Source organism: Panthera onca, chromosome A2 (genome assembly GCF_046562875.1).
Source record: "Panthera onca isolate mPanOnc1 chromosome A2, mPanOnc1 haplotype 2, whole genome shotgun sequence".
NCBI classification, from domain to species: domain Eukaryota; kingdom Metazoa; phylum Chordata; class Mammalia; order Carnivora; family Felidae; genus Panthera; species Panthera onca.
In genome coordinates this window covers 131,253,794-131,273,344 of record NC_138340.1, presented here as the reverse complement: position 1 = coordinate 131,273,344, position 19,551 = coordinate 131,253,794, and the positions used below count along the sequence as shown (strand labels likewise).

The window sequence follows — 19,551 nt, the reverse complement described above, 5'->3', positions numbered from 1 at the left end:
AAGTAAAATACATCAATTTAAAATACCATATAATTTTACTCACATGAAATTTAAGAAACAGGACAAATGAACAAAGAAAAAAAAAGACAAGAAAACAGACTCTTAACTATACAGAACCAACAGATGGTTACCAGAATAGGTGGATAGGGGAACTGGTGAAATAGGTATAGGAGATTAAGAATACACTCATCATGATGAGCACTGAGTGATGTATACAATTGTTGAATCACTATATTGTATGCCTGAAACTAATACAACACTGTGTATTAATCTTACTGGAATTAAAATAATAAAAAAATAGAAACAATAAAAGAAGGTAAATATTTTTTAAAAAGAGTACGCAGTCAACAGACACTTATAGGTTACTGGAAGACAAGAATGTTTTAAAAAATTAAAGTGTGTTGAGAAATTTATAGGGAATAATGGGTACAATAGGCAAAGAGGAAATTTCAGAACCAAATAGATATTCTAGGAGTGATAAATATATTAGAAACAAAAAAATACCTGGATTGCACTCATGGTGGGGTGGACAGTCCCTGGCATGGGATATCATAACATGTCAGAACCTCAAAAATGAGTGATCTGGCATGTGTTAAGAAGGATGCACCAGGGATAGGGGAGAGAGGATAATGGAGACAGGCTACACAGGAGAGATTTACCAAATATAAAAATTTATTAAGGATGATAGGAGCATATTTTTCTGTTGAAAAATGGAATTGCAAACATGGAAATGTGGAGAACTATAATAACCCTTAAGATCTTGGGTCGGAAGAGGAAGTAGTTGATAGAGAAATTAATAGAGATGTAAATATGTGTAAACATTTATATATGCATATTTTTCTACATATAATCCTTAGCTTTGTCTGTAAGAGAGCTTGAGATTACCAGTGCCCAAAAAGCAATGAATATACCTATATCCCATATTGTGGCTTCTGAATATTATTCTCCACTAAAAGAAACCAGGGCTCTTTGGAGAAATAACATTACTTCTTGTAACTTTTGCTGGAGTAGCAAAAGAACAAGATAAGCCTGGAATATCTGTTAGTTCCAGAAAGCAATCAATACTCAAAAAATAAGAGGTAGCTGTTAAAAAGGCACAAATGTCAGTTTAAGGTAACTCCCAATGGCCAGAGGTGGGACAGTTTGAACAATAGACAATGATAGTAACAGATTATATCCAAATGAGTAAAACAGGAAACTATGTGCCCATTCTGATATACATACATACATACATACATACATACATACATACATACATACATAAAAACTTTGATGAACAGGATAGTTATATTAAAACAAAGAGGCATAATAAAAAAAATTAATAGAGGAGATAGAATACTAAAAAAGAAACTGATTAATTCAAAAGAATGTAGGAAAGGAGAACAAAGAAACAAAGAACCAATAGGACAATAGAAAATAAATACCAAGATACCAGATTTAAAGTTAACATTATTGGAGCACCTTGGTGGTTCAGTCAGTTAAGCGACTCTCTTGGGCTGAGGTCATGATCTCACAGTCTATGAGCTTGAGCGCCGCATCAGGCTCTGTGCTGAGAGCTCAAAGCCTGGAGCCTGCTTCAGATTCTGTATCTTCCTCTCTCTCTGCCCCTCCCCCATTCACACTCTGTCTCTCTCTCAAAAATGAATAAACATTAAAAAAAATTATAAAGTTAACATTATTGATAATTATACTAAATGTAAATGGACTAATTTCTTCAATTAAAAGTGAGAGACTGTCAAACTAAATCAATTTCTCAGCTTCACCTCTATTGACATTTTGGACCACATAATTCTTTGTAATGCACCATGTGCATTACAGGATGTTTGATAGCATCCCTAACTTCTACCCACTAGGTGCGAGTATCATCACCCCTTTCCCTTCAGTTATGACAAAAAACAAAATTGTCTCCAGATAGGTGTAAATTTGCCCTGGGGAACAAATTCTCTCCTGGTTGAGAACCACTTCACTAGATGAAAAACAAGATCCAACAATATGCTATTTACAAGAAATATATGTTAAATACAAAGATACTAATAGTTTTAAAGAAAAAGGATGGTGAAAAGATGCAAATATGAATCCTAAGAAAGCTGGTATGACTACATTCATATCAGCCAATTCAGAATTGAAATCAAAGAGCATTTTCAGAAATAGAGATATTTCAACATGATCAAAAGACCTACCTATCCAAAGGGCTTAAATGTGCATGCACCTAATAACAAAGTTTCAAAATATATGAAGCGTAAAATGACAGAGACAAACAAAAAGACAGATCATAATCCTGTTTGGAGATTTAAACACTGCTCTCTCAGTAATTGCTAGAATAACTAGAGGAAAATCACTAAGGTTACAGAAAATTTGAACAACACTTTTAAAAAATTTGACTTAAATGCTATTTTCAGAATAGTACACCCAATAACTGCAGAGTATACATTTTTTTTCAAGTGCACCCAGAATATTCACCAAGATAGACCATATGCTGGACCAAAACACAAGTCTCATTAAAATGCAATGACTGCAGTCAAAATATTTTCTATGACCATAACAGAAATAAATTAAAAGTCAATTATAAAAAGCCATCTAGAAAAATCCCCCAATACTATAAAGTAACATACTTTTCAGTAACTCCTGGGTCAAAGTCACAAGGGAAATTTAAAAATGTTTTTATTATATGTCAAACTTCTTTAAAATACTTTGTTTTTTATACCCCTGCTTCGCTGGTACTTTAAACAAATTCTAGAGTAAAGCCAGCATTGAGGCAATATTATTTACATTGTCCAAACACAAAATATAGAAATTTATTTTTTACAGGTCAAATGATATCTGGAAAGAGTTTGTCAGTTAATATATGTGGTAAAGGCATATTTTAGGTAACAACCAAACCACAGAACTTTCTCCAAGGATATAGAATATATATAAGAAACTTGAAAACACTTTTCAAATCCACGGTTCCTGGGATCCCTCTTGTAGAGAATTATAGAACCATGAAGGATAAAACCTCTACCACATGAGTGAACTCAGACCTTCCTCACATAGAGCCATTCTCCCTATCTCTTGAAAGAAGACAATGTTTCAACAGAATACCTGGGCCGACTTTAGAAAATGATTCTTCCCCTTGCATACAGTTACCACCAAGAGATACAGTTTAGCTTATTCTGGAACTTAAATTTAGACATTCCTACCATAGGAATGACAGCTTTTTCCTGGCTGAGAAAAAAGGCTTTCAGGTAAGAATTTCAACAAAATCCATGATTGCTTTTGAAGCACTTGAACTACTTTGCCCCAGGTCTTTACATTTGACGCTTCTGGATAATGCATGAATGCAACCATTTAACTTTGGGGTCATAATTGCCAACACTTCCACTGGTCACACTTGCTACAGTAGATTAAAAAGCGATTTTTCAGGTCCAATAGGCTTTCCATAGTCAAAAACAGGGGTACATTAAAACCATTCAATTGCTTTGCTTGCATTTTTGGGCATACTTTAATTTTTTTTAGTGTTTATTTATTTTTGAGACAGAGAGCATGTGAGCTGGGTAGGGGCAGAGAGAGAGGGAGACAGAGAATCTGAAGTAGGCTCCACGCTGTCAGCACAAAGCTTACATGGGGCTTGAACCCATGAACCATGAGATCATGACCTGAGCCAATAGTTAAGGCTCAAACGACTGAGCCACCCAGGTGCCCCACTTACCCTTCATTTTTAACTTCCCACCTATAGGAATGGAAAGCTTGAGAAGTTAATAAGTGTTATATTTACATTCTGTCATTTAGAAGACAGGGGGAAAATAAATTTTAAAATTTCAATGATCCTTTATTTTATAAGCCAAGAAATTGTTTTCTTTGAGTACAGTGGGTATTATGATTGCAGAAAATTGTGGTTAACACTAGATTTTTGCAAACAGGGGGTTTCTAACTAGGAATTATCTTATAATTTCAGCTATGATGTAAAAAGGAATGATTTCAGTGATGGATCTTGATCAAGTAGAAATTTTATTTATTTTTTAAAAATATTTGTTTATTTTTGGGAGAGCATAAGTCAGGGAGGGAAAGAGAGAGGGAGACAGAGGATCCCAAGTGGGCTCTGTGCTGACAGGCTGATAGCAGTGAGCCTGATGTGGGACTCAAACTCATGAATTGTGAAATTATGACCTGAGCTGAAGTCGATGCTCAACATACTGAGCCACCCAGGTGCCCCAAGTTGAAATTAAAAAAAAATCTACATCTAGACTTTCATAATAAAATTGCAGGGGAAAAAAAAAAGAAATCTAAAGTAGTTACATTTTTTTTTAAAAGACTGTATCTTTAAAGAGGCAAAACGTATACAAATAGTCCATTTCAGTAACAGCAACAAGAAAAATCAAAGAACAAAAGAATTATGTAATCAACATGCTGAGAGAAAATAATGACTAACATCTATACCCAGCAAAAATATCCTTCAGGACTGAAGATGAAGTAAGGGCATTACAGGCAAAAATTGAGAATTTGCTACCAGAATATCTTCAGGAAGGAAGGAAGTGTATTTTGGGGCAGGGGGGAGTGCAGAAGAAAAGGATACCAGTTAAAGGACTAACTGTAGAAGGAAAGAATTTCAAAGAAAGTCAAGGGGTCCCTGGGTGGCTCAGCCAGTTAAGTGTCCAACTCTTAATTTCGGCTCAGCTCCTAATCTCATGATCATGGGATTGAGACCCGGGTCAGACTGAGCCTGCTTGAGATTCTCTCTTTCCCTCTCACTCTGTCCCTTGCTGCACATTCTCTCTCAAAAATAAAATAAAATCTTCAAAGAAAGCCATATAGAAGTGTGTAAATCTAAATGAACACTATGTTAAGCAATAGTAAGTCTTGTGCAGTATAAAATACAGAGAAAATTAAAATAAAGAGCATATGCAAAAATAATAACATACTGGTTGTGTTTTCCTGTGGGAGGGTTAAAATACTAATTACCTAGTAATTTCTAGGGTAAAAAGTTGCATAAATCTGTTCCCATAAAATAAGGACTATCTTCAGACTGATAAAAGGAAAAAATGGAGTAAAAACCATCACTGACTCTAAAAGAAACCAAAAAAGGGAGAAAAACAGAACATAAAATACGCATGATATATAGAAAGAAAGTAGATTTAAAGCCACATTTACTGTTTTAAGACTTTTGAGGAGAGAATCTGGGAGTATGACAGAAAAGAGAGTCATTGAGTTCAACAATATGCCTTGTTCTAAGACTTCCTTTTTACAAAGTTCCCGTAAAGTTTGAAAATCACCATTTCTTAAATATTTTGGGAGCCCAGAGCACCAGCAGGCCACTCTTGCCTATCCTTTTCATCACCACCATGAACCTGCAAGGTAGGGTTTTTTTATCCCCATTTTAGAGGTGAGGATTGCCTGAGGTTGCTCAAATAGTAAATGACAAAACAGGATTCAAACCAGTTCAAGTTCATCCCAACCTCAACACACTTCCCACAAAGACACAATTTCCACCATTTAATGAACATAGGTTAGTCATGTTATTTAAATATATCCTAAGTTCTTAATTGCCTAGAAGAAACAGATGGACAAAAGTTTTGCAACAAACCCCACTTTAAAAAAATTCAAATTCCTGAGATTTCTCAAGCTACAAATAAATAGATCCTTAAAACAAATGTGCCAAACTTAGGCTATAGTCCTGTGTGCAGCTACTCATATTCAAAGCATTTTGGAAATGCTATGCATCCTATATTTTTCCATTCTGTGCTCCACAATGCATATGCATTTTGGTTTCTATTTGGGTCTCCATTTAATTCTGCTAAGAATATGCATTCATTTCTTGTTAAAACTAGAGTTTTCATTTCTGAAATGATTTATACTAGAAGACAATGTAATTACATTAGAAGACATTTTAATTTGCAAATTCATTTCCAGCCAAGATTTGTCCAAAATAAAATCTAATTTATGCCAAAGAATATCAAACCTGCTAATCAATTCTCTTTTAATGACTTCCCAGGAAGAAACTGATGTTGGCTATGATTCTTTACACCGCAGTTATAGTCCAACCATATTGCTTTTTAAAAGTATTCAATCTATTTTTATACACTTTCAGAATTAGGAATGCTTCATCTATTTACCACAAAATGAGAACTTTGTTGCCCAAATGATACAAAAGGAAGATTTTGATCATTCTCCTTCAGGTCACTTATTTCCGGGTACATTCACTTTTATTTTCTTCACTTTTTTACTGCTTATTTCCTAATACCTTCTATACTGATCTGTTCACTGTATTTTAATATATAATATAATGCTGAAGTGACTGTAGCTTGTCCCAAGACTATTGTAAGAGAACAAGTTGGAGAAAGAAAAGTTGTCACTAGAAAAAATAAACAGATGACACACTGGCCCTTAAACTCTGTTTCTAACGGAAAATCCCGTGCAATAGATGAAAAATTACCAGAAAACATGAACTGCCTCATTAACTTTATGCCCAAGTTATATCAGCAATTGATTTTTAATGCCTATGTTCATCATATGAGCTTCTACCATTCTTTATATATGTATTTTAAATTAGGCTTTATAAGATGAACTAGTTACATCATCATGCGTACTACATTATCTATATAAAGCATCTCAAAGAATAATTCACAAAGAAGCAAAAACAAAACTGATGAGCAGTGTTGTTTTGTGGGACAAATTACTAATTATGAAATGTTGAATGTGGCAGCTATAATTGATATTTTATTTGAAATGACCTTAAAAATTGGCAACATATCATGAAGATACTTTTGGAAAATGAAGATACCATTGCTTTCTTTGATTGTATTTCTATGGTGTCTTTCAGCCAAGGTTTCTTCTGGCAATATCGCAGTGAGGCCATCTGCATCACTAGGTATTTGTCACTGGTAGAAAGATAACAGATTTGGAAATTGTTGCATGTCAGAACAAAGCAGATTAAAGTGAGCTGAATATATTAATTTTCAAAGTGGATTATGGAGATGCCAATTCCACAGACTTAATAATTCATTGGGCTTTGTAGAATTTCTTGTAATAATTTTTTTAAAGTCATTTTTTTTTAAAAAGGTAGAAAATGAGGTTTTAAACATGGTTTTGTAAGTTTGCTCTTACTGCCGGGCAAAACTGTTAAGGCTAGCTTTGCCGTTACTGGAACTAAGTTAAAAATAAATTTCCAGAAGCCAGATTGATTTGGGAGATATTTTTGAATTTACCACTAGAGAATAGCTTAACACTGACGAACAGCCAACCTCTGTTGAAAGCCTTGACATATGTTAGCCCATTTAATCTTTTCAACAATCCTATAAAGGAGGTACTATTATTATCGATATTTTGGTGGGGAGTAAATGAGGCAGGGAGGTAAGCTAACTTACATAGGTCACTCAGTAGGAAAAGGAGTGATTGAACCTGGGTGGTCTAGCTCTGAAGCCTGATTCTAACCACTGGCCTAAGCTGTTGCTCTTTAACTGAAGTGTTCAAATTGAGGGTAGAATGCTCTCTTTCATTAAAGGCAAAGAAGAATATGTGGGGAAATTCTAGTATATGCAGGAAACCTTGAAGAATCTGCAAAATGGAGCCAATCACAAACCCGATTAGTGCACTGTCAGTGGATTCTTCTCTCACAAAATACTCACCCTGTAGACTTTCAGCCTCTGACATTTGAATTCCTGGTCAGGACTGTGATCATCTCATTTAACCCTCACAATAACCCTACAGACCACAGTGGATTATCTTCATTTAAATTGACACATGACGGGGCACCTGGGTGGCGCAGTTGGTTAAGCGTCCGACTTCAGCCAGGTCACGATCTCACGGTCCGTGAGTTTGAGCCCCGCGTCGGGCTCTGGGCTGATGGCTCGGAGCCTGGAGCCTGTTTCCGATTCTGTGTCTCCCTCTCTCTCTGTCCCTCCCCCGTTCATGCTCTGTCTCTCTCTGTCCCAAAAATAAAATAAACGTTGAAAAAAAAAAATTTAAAAAAAAAAATAAATAAATAAAAATAAATTGACACATGACATGGACATTTTGCAAATGAGGGCAGAGGACACCACAGATATTCTAAAAATAACAAGGGTTTAATATATTTCTACATTCCTTTTAAATAGTTTCTTATGAAAACTTTTACCTTAAAAACTCAAGACCCCAGAGGCGACTGGCTGGCTCAGTTGGTGAGCATGTGACTCTTGAGCTCGGGGTCAAGAGGCCAGGGTCAAGTTTGAGCCCCATATTGGGAGTAAAGTTCACTTAAAAATGAAATTAAGTTAAAATTAAAAAAAAAATTGAGACCACAGATAGTAACATAAAGTTATTCTGATAAATAATTTTTTCTAACATGGATAATACAGGAGAAACATGGGATAATGATGTCAAGAAATGTGGAAACCCGGTTGGATCAGAGACTATTTTTCCAAGTCCAGGGAATCTGAAATTGCAGGAGTAGAATTACAAACCTCATCAGGAAAAGGAAAAGTCCTCAACTGGGCTGGTGACCTGGCAGGACAAACATTTTTAGCTGTTTTACAGAAAAATTAGAAACAAGAGCTTGTATCCAGGGCCCTGTCCCCAGAGAAGTGCCCCTTCCCAGAGCAGCTCTCCGTTCCTGGCACGTCTACTGTCTCCTGCACTCACCCTGAGGGCAGCACCACAGGCTGTGATCGCGGTCCCTTGGCCTTATCTCAGCATGACAAGCCCTTGCCTAATTAAATTTTGTCCTCATTCCCATTCTACTGTTTTGTGCAATCTAATATTCCCTGTGACAGATTCCAGTCACAGTGGGCTGCCTGCCTTGATAGGACATTTTAATCCCCAGTTATCAATGACTTTTTTTTTCTTGGTGGTGGTGGCTGTTAGCGCTCTGGTTATCATTATGTAAGACAGTTTATAATGCAAAATAATAAAATAATCATAAGCATCATCAGATGAAAAATCTTTTTGTATAGCGTAACATCTTTTCTGATATTCCAATTCTCTACCTCCATGATTCCTTCTTCCACTGGTTTTAAACCTGGTGTGTGGGGGGAGGGCAAATATCAAAGTCACCTAGGAAAAGTTTTAAAGAACCCATACTCACCTGCCCTGCCCTTCTGCAAGACTATATTACGTTGATAACCACCATTCTTGAAAAATATGTAGTACAGCCTGTATTTCCTATATTCCTCAAAACTCTTAAAGCCAAATGAGTTTCAATATCCTTAGGAATTTATAGACCATTTTTCTTTATGACTGGGAGGAGGGTTCTATGCTTAAAAGCATTTATGTAACAAGCTTTCCTTAGCATAAGTAAAAACATCCTGTTTTATATTAAGTACGATCACATAACAAGACGTATCAGTATATATTTTTACAGCAATTTTAAAGATTCTCTCATACCTAAATTAACAAAGCTGCTGTTAGTTTTTAAAATCTTGTTCAAAGGGAAAAAAGTAATTAAAATGTCCTTCTTTTGATGTACCAAAGATTATTCAACAGTATTCTCTGAGGGTTATAATAGTAAAATTATTTCCACTTTGCTTTTGTATTTTAAGTAGTCTTCCCACCCAGCACAGAGCCTAGTGTGGGGCTGGAACTCATGACTGTGAGATCAAGACCTGAGATGAAATCAAGAGTCAGATGCTTAACCAACTGAGCCACCCAGGTGGCCCATATTTCCACCTTGCTTTTAATTCAAGGATATCTTAGCTCTATTATTTTAGATACATAAGTCCTTTGTCATTTCCTATATGTCCAATATGGCTTTTCCATCCAGATATTGGAAGGTGCTACCATGCTTAGGCTGGTGGGCCTCAGTTGAATGACAAATGCAGGTGAGACTGAAGAAATGTTGTGTCTGTTTGCTCCAACTGTCATTTCTTTTTCCATTATCTCTTGCTATCTAATTTGAAATAGCCACCATTAAAATTGCACCTCTCTCCCCAGGTTAGACACTTAGGAAATTGTTGGGAATCTCTTTTATTAGTTGCGGCAGCTTTGTTTTATTTACTTACAACTTATACCCCATGTATCTCCAACATATTTGAGGTGGTAAACAATAAAATTAGGTCAATTATGGAAGTGAAAAGTAACCTTTCCCTTTTTTCCTAATAATCCCTCCAAATAATAGAAAGTCCTAGTCAACTTTGATTCAACCTTTGTTAAAATTATAGGAAAACATAAGCCACAATAACATTTGATTATTTCATGTTGGAATATTCCAGTGATCTCAAGCACATAGGAAACAAAGACACCGGACAGGTAAGGGAAAGGTTTTACTGAGAATTAAATGAATATGTCAGTTATAAAATTTTTGTTGCTCAGCACCAAATCCACCCTTTTTACTGTGTTACATGATGTCAGAATGGGGACTTTGCAAGCCAAATTTCTGCTTTGCCAGCTGGCTCCCTCTTAAGCTCTGCCAACTATAGTGTGTGGGTGTGTCTGTGTAGGTAGTGATGTTTGTGTATATGTGGTGTATGTTTGCAATGATTGATATGTATGTGGTGATGTGTGTGTGGTGTGTGTGTATATGGTGGCTTGTTTATATGTTTGGTAGTGTGTGTGTGTGTGTGTGTGTGTGTGGTATGTGTGTAGATGTATGTGGTATGTACATGTGGTGGTTATGTGGTGGCAGTAGTGATGTGTGTGTGTTTGTGTGGGGAGGTGATAGAGGGAGAGTGTAAGTTGGAAGGAGAAAGAAGGAACCACTTGCTTTCAGTGTGCTTTCTGCTCCTGGGAGCATCAACCCAGAAACACCTCCTCACCCCAAGATGACACTTCCTTCCCATGACATACACTTGCAAAACCCTAACAACACTTCCTATAACCACACTTCCTCAGAGATACCCAGGACCAGTTGCCTGGAGACTCTTTGGAAATCTGAGATTCAGCTCCATTTGGCTTCTTCACCAAGTCTTTAAGTTAAGTTTTAATACATCCACCTTTTCCCTTTGTTTACCTAGGCCTACAGGTGGAAGCTGCTTCCTATAGTTGCTTCCTCATTTTCTCTTTTTGGCTTTTTGTTCACTTAATTCACTTTATACCTTATTCTTCATGTATTCTCTCAGTTAAATGGCTAGTGTGACTCCTGTCTCCTGACTTGATCTTAATGGACAGAATGGATTCCAGCCATGTCTCTCATTATGTTCACTTACATGAAAGAGTACGCCTCCTAAGCCACTCATATACTTTTCCTGAGCAATTAATGCAAAGATGTTCCCATGATATCCATTTTTTTAAATAAAATGTTTCTTTTAACAAGGAAGCATGTAAAATAGTTTTATTCATTTTTTTGACTCTTGGTACTTATTGCAAAGATTGTAATTTATATCCTTTGAATGTATAAATGCGTTGAGTTAGACCCATGACTGCATGAATCATGTATGGGTCAGAAAAGCCCCACACCGCTAGGCTAATTTTTATATTTGATAGCTTGGAAAATAAAATGAAGACAATGGTCCTAGCAGCTTAAAAATTAAGCCTAACGAGAAGTCTGGTTTCTTTAGTAATTTGCTAACAGAGTATTTAAAAACCAAAGCTCTAAAAGGTTGGTAGAAAGATGGCTAGTTACATAAAGAAAAAGGTAATTATGTCAAGAGTCAATGATTATATTTTATCATGAAGGTTTTCTGGCAAGCCATGGAAATAGCATTTCTTTTATGAATAAGTAACATAAAGTTCATCTTTTCTTCCAAAGATTAGTCCATGTATAATGGGAGGGCACAATCACCTAGGCTCAGGAGTTTTTAGGACTAACAGGAAACACAGACCAAGAGTGCCAAAAATAGGACGATACAAAGGTCAGAATTTTAGGGTACAAAAGACTCAGATTTTGAGTTCAAACACAAAGCAGGAGCCAAATTTGCTTTTTGAAAATATAAACAAAATTGATAAACACCTAGCCAGGCTTCTCAAAAAGAAAAGAGAGAGGACCCAAGTAGATAAAATCATGAATGGAATGGATTTATTACAATCAATTCATCAGAAATATAAGCAATTATCAGAGAATACTATGAAAATTGATATGCCAATAAACTGGGCAACCTGAAAGAAATGGACAAATTCCTAAACACCCACACACTCCCAAAACTCAAACAGGAAGAAATAGAAAATTTGAACAGACCCATAATTACTAAGGAAATTGAATCAGTTATCAAAAATCTCCCAACAAATAAGAGTCCTGGACCAGATGCCTTCCCAGGGGAATTCTACCAGACATTTAAAGCAGAGTTAATACCTATTCTTCTCAAGATGTTCCAAAATATAGAAATGGAAGGAAAACTTCTGGACTCATTCTATGAAGCCAGTATTACTTTGATTCCCAAACCAGACAGAGACCCCACAAAAAAGGAGAGCTACAGGCCAACATCCCTGATTAACATGGATGCAAAACTTCTCAACAAGATACTAGCAAATTGATTTCAACAACATATAAAAAGAATTATTCACCATGATCAAGTGGGATTCACTCCTGGGCTGCAGGGCTGGTTCAATATTTACAAATCAATCAATGTTACATTAGTAGAAGAAAGGATAAGTACGTATGATCCTGTCAATAGATTCAGAAAAAGCATTTGACAAAATACAACATCTTTTCTTAATAAAAGTGCTCAAGAAAGTCAGGATAGAAGGAACATACTTAAAGATCATAAAAGCCATTTATGAAAAGCCCACAGCTAATATCATCCTCAATGGGGCAAAACTGATAGCTTTCCCCCTGAGATAGGGAACACAACAGGGAGGACCACTCTTACCTCTGTTGTTTAACATAGTGTTGGAAGTCCTAGCATCAGCAATCAGACAACAAAATGAAATCAAATGCATCAAATATTGGCAAAGAAGTCAAACTTTCACTTTTTGCAGATGACATGATACACTACATGGAAAACCTGAAACTCTCCACCAAAAGGCTGCTAGAACTGATATATAAGTTCAGCAAACTTGCAGGGTACAAAATCAATGTATAGAATAGTTGCATTTTTATACACCAATAATGAAGCAACAGAGAGGAATCAAGAAACTGATCCCATTTACAATTGCACCAAAAGACATAAAATAGCCAGGAATAAACCTAACCAAAGATGTAAAAGATCTATATGCTGAAAACTATAGAAAGCTTATGAAGGAAATTGAAGACACAAAGAAATGGAAAAACATTCCATGCTCATGGACTGGAAACATAAATACTGTTAAAATGTCAATACTACCCAAAGAAAGCTACACATTCAATGCACTTCCAATCAAAATTGCACCAGCATTCTTCTCAAAGCTAGAACAAAGAATCCTAAAATTTGTATGCAACCACAAAAGACCCCAAATAGCCAAAGTAATATTGAAGAAGATAACCAAAGCAGGAGGCACCACAATCCCAGACTTTAGCCTCTACTACAAAGCTGTAGTCATCAAGACAGTATGGTATTGGCACAAAAACAGACACATAGACCAATGGACTAGACAACCCAGAACTGGACCCACAAATGTAGGCCATCTAATCTTTGACAAAGCAAGAAAGAGTATCCAATGGAAAAAAAGACAGTCTCTTTAACAAATGTGGCTGGAAGAGCTGAACAGCAACATGCAGAAAAATGAAACTAGACCACTTTCGTACACCATACACAAAGATAAACTCGAAATGGATGAAAGACCTAAATGTGAGACAGGAAACCATCAACACCCTGGAGGAGAAAGAAGGTAACAACCTCTTTGACCTCAGCTGCAGCATTTTCTTTGTCGACACATCTCCAAAGGCAACGGAATTAAACGCAAAAATGAACTATTGGGACGTCACCAAGATAAAAAGCTTCTGCACCGCAAAGGAAAGAATCAACAAAACTAAAAGGCAACTGACAGAATGGGAAAAGATATCTGCAAATGACATATCAGGTAAAGGGTTAGTATCCAAAATCTATAAGGAATTCACCAAACTCCACAACCAAAAATCAAATAATCCAGTGAGGAAATGGGCAGAATACATGAATAATTTTCCAAAGAAGACATCCAGATGGCCAACAGACACATGAAATGATGCTCAACGTCACTCCTCATCAGGAAATACAAATCAAAACCAGATACTGCCTCACACCAGTCAGAGTGCCTAAAATGAACCAATTGGGAAACTAGATGCTGGTGCGGATGTGGAGAAATGGTAACCCTCTTGCACTGTTGGTGGGAATGCAAACTGGTACAGCCGCTCTGGAAATCAGCGTGGAGGTTCCTCAAAATATTAAAAATAGAACCACCCTATGACATAGCAATAACACTACTAGGAATTTATCCAAGGATACAGGAGTGCTGGTGCACAGGGGCAAATGAACCCCTATGTTTATAGCAGCACTTTCAACAATAGCCAAATTATAGAAAGAGCCTAAATGTCCATCAACTGATGAATAGATAAAGAAGATGTGGTTTATATATACAATGGAATACTACTTGCCAATGGAAAGAATAAATTCATGCCATTTGCAGCAACGTGGATGGAACTGGAGGGTATTATGCTAAGTGAAATAGGTCAGTCAGAGAAGGACAGATATCATATGTTTTCACTCATATGTGGATCTTGATAAACTTAACAGAAGACCATGGGGGGAGGGAAAGGGGGGTTACAAATAGAGAAGGAGGGAGGCAAACCATAAAAGACTCTTAGATACAGAGAACAAACTGAGAGTTAATGGGGGTGGGGTAGAGGGGAAAGTGAGTGATGGGTATTGAGGAGGCCACTTGTTGGGATGAGCACTGGGCATTGTATGTGAGCCAATTTGACAATAAATTATATTTTTAAAAAATATATTTTAAAAAAGGTTACCTTAACAGTGGAGGGAAGAAGACAGTAGAAGAACATATTCAAAGTGCTGGAGAAAAAAATTACCAGTCAAGAATTCTGTACCCAGAAAAGTTTGAGAAAATATATATCTGCCTAAAAAGAAATAATAAAGAAAGTCCTTCCTACTGATAGGGACTTACTTAGGATGGTAATCTGACTGTACAAAAAGAAACCAAGAGCACCGGAAATGGTAAATATGTGGATGACTATATTTGGTATATATTTATGTTTTTTCTTTTAATTACTTTAAGGACATAAGCTTGTATAAAGCAGTAATTATAACCCTGTGTTGCTGAGTTTATAAACTAAATTGATCTCTATGACAATAATAGTACAAAGAAGGAGAAAGGAAAAGAAGCTGCAATGGAGCAAAATTACTTTATTTTATCAGAATTAAGTTTATATTCACCTGACAGAGAGAGTGATACATTATGACATATATAATCTTTAGCACAACCACTAAGAAAATAACTCCACAAGTATCATTAAAAAAATTGGCAGAGAAATGTAAATATCATACTATACGATATTTGACACAGAAGGCCACAAAGGAGGAACATATAAATAAGAAATACACAAAACATCTAGAAGGCAAATTGCAAAATGAAGACATATTTCCAGCAAAAGCAATAATTACATTACTGTTATTACACTCTAATCAAAAGGCAGAGATTTTCAGGCTGGATATACAAAGCACCATCCTGTTATATACTATCTATGAGACAGAATACAGATTCCAAGACAAAAAAATTGAAAATAAAAGGATACTAAGGTAGTTGGAATAGCTACATTAAGACAAAATGGACTTCAAGAATTCTTACCAGAGACAAAGATATTTTACAGTAAGGAGTCTATATATCATAAAAATAAAGCAATTTTTAATTTATACTTGCCTAACAAGAGTCTCAAATCAGAAGAAATAAAAACTGACAAAATCCAAAGGACAAATAGACAAACAACTATAGAGATTTCAATGCCCCACTTTCAATAATGGATAGAACGAATAGACATAAAAATCAAAATGGATCTAAAAGATCTGAACAACACGATCAATCCATTTAGCCTGGTGTAGATTGTAATAAATTAAGATGCATATAACCACCCACATTCCACCCAACAGAGAAATACAGAGTCATTTCAGGTACACGTGGAACACTCTCCAGGACAGACCATATGGAGAACTAGTATGTCCTCTGACCTCAGTTAAATTTGATTATAAATCAATAGCACAAATAAATGAGAAATCTCCAAATACTTGGAAACTAAATAACATGTTTATAAATAATCTAGGAGGCTAAGAAGAAATCACAAGGCAAGTTAGAATTTTTTTGTGACCCAAATGAAAAAAAAAGCACACTTAAAAATGTATAGGATGTGGTTAAGGCAGTACTTAAAAATAAACATATAGCTCTAACTTACCAATATCTAAAAAGAAGTGTCAAAAATTAATAATGTAAATTTCTTCTTTAAGAAGAACAAAGAGCAAATTAAACCCAAAACAAACAGAAGAAAAGCAACGATGAGCAGGGAAATAATGAGGAAGGAAAATTTCTAAACTTATTCAAAGAGGTTAATTGTACCTTAATACCAATACCAAAGACTTTACAAGAAAGGGGAAAAATAGGGTAGCATAAACAGACACAAAAATTCCTGACAAAATACTAGAGATTAAATCTAGCAACATATAAAAAAGATGACCAGTGGGATTTATCCCAGTAATGTAAACTTGGTTAACAAATGAAACCCAACTAATGTAGTACAGCATATTAATAGAATAAATGCAAAAACACATGCTTATCTCAAAAGACAGAAAAGTCATTCATCAAAATCCAGCATCAATTCATGATAAAAACTTAAACTACAAGTAGATTTCTTCCTTAGCCTGATAGAGGGAGTCTACAAGATGTATTAATTGCCTCCTATTCACCCTATTGGTATGGGAGGGATTCTTACCCTAAGGTTCTGGGGATGACTGAACACACACCACCTGGTCTTGACAGATGACATCAGTGGCAGTTTATTAGTCACATATGCTCACTGCCCCAGAGAGGAGGACACTCCATGCCATTAAAGGCCAAACAGTACAGTGGAGACCAGAGTGAATACCCAGGAGCTATTAAGAGGCAGGCTTTGTAGTATTAAAAGGGTGAGTTGCCTCAATGTGCCTGCAAGAGAATGTGATTGGCTTGTTTGAATAATTCCATGGGCTGGCAGGGAACTGAAAGCTGAGACATAAGCATGAACTCCACCTGTTCTGTTTGATAAGGAGGACTGTTTAGCTGTGGGACTTTATCCATGGGAACAGAACAGGAAGGAGAAGTTGTGGTTAGGCCATTTGAGGTCCTCCTAATTTTATAGGATAAGACAGCACATAATGCTGAAAATTTTAGTCTTTAAATCACAAACAAAACAAAACAAAACAAAACACAAAACCCCACAACTCTCCCCACGCAAAAAAACAAAACACAACCAGATAGCTAACATAATACTTCCTAGAGGAAGAATGAATGTTTTCTTCCTGAAATCAGGAAAAAAGGAAGGGTATCCATTTTTACTACTTCTATTCAACATGGTACCAGAGGTTTAGCCATCATAACAAGGTAAGAAGACAAGTTAAAGTCATTCAGATTAGAAAGGAAGATGTAAAACTGTTTTTATTTGCAAATGACATCATGTTATATGTAGAAAACCCTGAAGAATCTATACACATGCACACACAAACTACTAAAACTAATAAATCAGTGTAGCAAGTTTTCAGGATACAATATGCACACAAAAAAATTATATTTCTATACGCTAGCAATGAACAATCTGGAAACAAAATTAATTCATTCACAGTATCATCAAAAAGAGTAAGATAAAAATACTTAGGAACAAATTTAGCAAAAGGGACACATACCTGTATGCTATGAACTTTGCTAAAAGAAATTAAAGACCTAAATAAATGGAGACACATGTTTGTAGATTGGAAGACTGAAAATTTTTAAAACAGAAATTCTCCCCAAAATTATCTATAGAGTTGAATCAAGTCAATGTCAACGCTATCAAAAACTCAGCAAGGTTTTGTTTTTGTTGTTTTGTTGTTTTGTTTTGTAGGAATGGACAAGTAAATACTAAACTTGTATGTAAATGAAAAGAACCAAGAATAGCCAAAACAATTCTGAAGAAAAAAAGTGGGAGGCCTTACACTTTATTTCAAAGCTCATTGTAAAGTTACAGTGATCACAACAGTATGGCGTCAATATGAGAATAGACAAATAGATCAGTACAACAGATGAGGAAGTTTAGAAATAAACTTTTGCCTTTATAGTCAACTGATTTTTGACAAAGTGCTAAGCAATTCAATAAGAAAAGTCTTCTCAGAAACAATGCACGAACAATTGGGTATTCACAGGCAAAATATCAGTTTAGACCCTTAGCTGACACCATACGGAAAAATAAACTCAAAATGGATCATAGATCTAAATATATGAGCTACAAATATAAAACTTCTAAAAGAAAACATAGGAGAAAGTCTTTGTGACACTGAGTCAGAAAAGATATCTTAGACGTAACAACCAAAGCATGATTCACAAAAGAAACAGTTGATAAATTAGACTTTAAATTTTTAAATTTAAAACTTTTCCTCTTTAAAAAGTATCATAATAACAAGATAAGCCACAAATTAGTAGAAAACATGTGCAAATCTCATATCTGATAAAGGGTTTATATTCAGTATATATAAAGAATCTTAAAACTCAATCATAAGTAACCCAATTTTAAAATGGGCAAAAGGTTTGAACAGACATTTTATTAAGAAAATATATGAATAGCTAATAAGTCCAAGGATATGCAACAACTTGTCATTAAAAAAATGCGAAGTAAAGCCACAATGAGATACCACTCCACACCCATCAGAATGACTAAAAAGAAAAAGACTATGAATACCAAGTATTAGCAAGTATGTGAAGAATCTGGCATCCTTTCAGGTTGCTGATTGGAATGTAAAATGGCACAGCCACTTTGGAAAACATTTTGGCAATTACTTCAAAAGTTAAACAGTAACTTACTATTACCATAATTAACTTACAATTATGTAGCAATTTTGTCCCAGGTATCTACCCAAGAAAATGAAACCTATCAGTATAAAGACCTATACATTAATATTCATGGCAATATTATTCATAGTAGCCAAAGAATGGAAACAATCCAAATGTCCACTGGCTAGTGAATGGATCAACAGATACAGAATATTTTCATCAAGGATCCCTGTGTTGTCTTTTTATAACCACACTCCACTCCCTATGCTACTGTACCTCCTGCCCCACCTCCTTCTTCCATCCCCTGACTTCCCCCAACCACCATTAATGTATCCTCCATTTTTATTTGGTGATTTCAAAAGTGTCATATAATGGAATCATATACATAGTATGTAACCTTTTGGGATTGGCTTTTTTCTCAGTATAATTCCCTGGTGATTCATCCAAGTTGCTGCCTATCTCAAGAAGCCATTCTTCTTATTTCTGAGTGGTATCCCATGGTATGAATGTACCACAGTTTAACCACTCAGTGAAGAACATTTGGTTATTTCCCAGGTTGTGGTTATTAGGAATAAAGCTGTTATAGACATTCATTTGTAAGTTTTTAAATATTTATTTATTTATTTATTTATTTATTTATTTATTTAGAGAACAAGCAAGCAGGGGAAGGGCAGAGAGAGAGGAAGAGAGAGAATCCTAAGCAGACTCCACACTCTGTGCAGAGCCTGACAGGGGGTTCCATCCCACCACCCAGGGATCATGACCTGAGCTGAAATC

At 35.6% G+C, this 19,551-nt stretch overlaps 1 protein-coding gene across 7 annotated transcripts in view; it reads right to left on the bottom strand.

Moving 5' to 3' along the window:
- LOC144614805 (uncharacterized) overlaps window positions 1-19,551 on the bottom strand; it is a 158,789-nt gene that overhangs the window by 38,671 nt on the left and 100,567 nt on the right. For 6 of the 7 annotated variants that reach the window (XR_014137315.1, XR_013552990.2, XR_013552989.2 and 3 more), the window contains one exon: window positions 6,686-6,854. The exons of the other annotated variant lie outside the window; for it this stretch is intronic. The gene's annotated coding sequence lies outside the window, so the exon portion shown is untranslated. Of the gene's footprint in view, window positions 1-6,685; window positions 6,855-19,551 lie in introns of those variants that run through there. 7 annotated transcript variants of the gene reach the window in all.